The sequence below is a fragment of the Leptonychotes weddellii genome, chromosome 8 (genome assembly GCF_054177405.1).
Source record: "Leptonychotes weddellii isolate Sample4059 chromosome 8, ASM5417740v2, whole genome shotgun sequence".
Lineage (NCBI taxonomy): Eukaryota > Metazoa > Chordata > Mammalia > Carnivora > Phocidae > Leptonychotes > Leptonychotes weddellii.
This window is the reverse complement of record NC_138376.1, coordinates 9433910-9436014: the sequence shown is the minus strand read 5'-3', so window position 1 is coordinate 9436014 and position 2105 is coordinate 9433910.

Below are 2105 nucleotides of genomic sequence, written 5' to 3'. Positions count from 1 at the left end.
TGACAGCTTACTATTTATGTGACCATGGGCAAGCCACTTCACAGTCTGAGCCTTGGTTTCTTTCTTTCTTTTTTTGCAAAACTAGGACAATATCATCAATTCGAACTACTTAGTAGGATTCTTTCAAGGATCACCTGAGTTGACAGGGAAAATGCTTTGAAAATAACTATATAAATTCAAGAATCACTAACAGGAATTTCATGGCAACTGGTATTTTCAAATATATAATTTTTAAAATAAAAGCGGGGCACCTGGGTGGCTCAGTCGTTGAGCGTCTGCCTTCGGCTCAGGTCATGATCCCAGGGTCCTGGGATCGAGCCCCGCATCGGGCTCCCTGCTCCGCGGGAAGCCTGCTTCTCCCTCTCCCACTCCCCCTGCTTGTGTTCCCTCTCTCGCTGTGTCTCTCCCTGTCAAAGAAATAAATAAAATCTTTTTTAAAAAATGTATTGATTAGGGGCGCCTGGGTGGCTCAGTCGTTAAGCGTCTGCCTTCGGCTCGGGTCATGATCCCAGGGTCCTGGGATCGAGCCCCGCATCGGGCACCCCGCTCTGCGGGAGGCCTGCTTCTCCCTCTCCCACTCCCCCTGCTTGTGTTCCCTCTCTCGCTGTGTCTCTCTCTGTCAAATGAATAAATAAAATCTTTAAAAAAAAAAATTGAGAGAGGGATTTGTTTTCTACGATTCCTATACCTAATTCAATCTTCCATCAAGTTCTAGCAAACCTTTGTTCACTCAACACATTTATTGAGTACCTAAGTTATTAACGCACGCTGGAAATGTAACAGTGATCAAGACGTGAATGATCTGTCACTGCTTTATAGAGAGAGGTTAAATCATACTCAAAGTCGTAGAACATCAGCACTGGAAGAGCACGGCAGGGTCAAGGGGTTGGAGTCACAAGGAGGGGTCGTAAGACGTGGCAATAAATAGGAGGTCCGGCGTTCTGGGAAGAAGTGGGTGCGCTTTGAGAAGTGAGGAGATGCTATGAGACATCAGTGAGCTGTGGACGCAGACGTGCGTTTGGTAGTGAGTAGCGTAAATCAGGATGGTGCTCTAGGAGGAGGCCAGGCCAGAGAAGCATTGTGGTTTAGTATTTTCAGTGGGAGGGCGTGGGTAGGCCTAGAGGAGACAGCCATGGGCAGGGTGCTTAAAAGACACTGTGGAGGGTTAAGTGGAGAGACAGAAGCCTCAGGAGGCTCTTCTGTCAAAAGACATAAGTTATAAGACTTGAACGAAAGCACTCTTTCACCTTTTTATTAATGGTTACAAAAATTAGAAATGGTTTTCCCCAACCGACCCCATTCCCGTATGTCTGTATTTATCCCGTCACAGATGGGGACTCAAATGCAATGCTGATAGACTCTGGGGTTGTCCCCTTACCTCTACCACTGAGGACCAGAAGGCCCACAGGTGACTGCTCTTGGGTAAAGCATGATCTCTTCCAAGAGAAACTTGAGAAATGCCCTGTAGGACAAAAGTTGGGGCAAATTTCCAAGCACAGACATGGGGAAAAGTGCATGTACCAGTCACGGCAAGTGTGCCTGAAGGAGGAGAGTAGGAGGGATGCCTGGGTGTTGAGAGAGCTCAGAATAAGCCAGGAAGGCCAAAGCTTTTTTCTTTTATTTAAAAGATTTTATTTATTTATTAGAGAGTGAACATAAGCCAGGTGGGGTGGGGAGGGGCAGAGGGAGAAGCAGACTCCCCACTGAGCAGGGAGCCCAACACGGGGCTCGATCCCAGGACCCTGAGATCATGACCTGAGCCGAAGGCAGACGCTTAACCGACTGAGCCACCCAGGCATTCCCCCGTATATATGTATTCTTAAAATTTTCCCTCATCCATCCTCTTCATAAATCTTTAGATCACTGTAGACTGGGTGAATTGGGGAAGGCTTTTTGAAGTAGGTAAGTTCTTCTTTGTGTTGAAGTAAGTAGAGAATTTAGAGTGGGGGGAGGGAAAACCAAGTGTAAGAATAAGGAAGAGACCACGGGTGAGAAGCAATGGGGACAATAAGGAAGAAGTAGAGCCAGTTCGTGAAGAGACTTGACAGCCCGAATGAAGGTTCTGAGTTTGATTTCGCAAGTGTGTAGAAGCTGTAGTAAGGTCT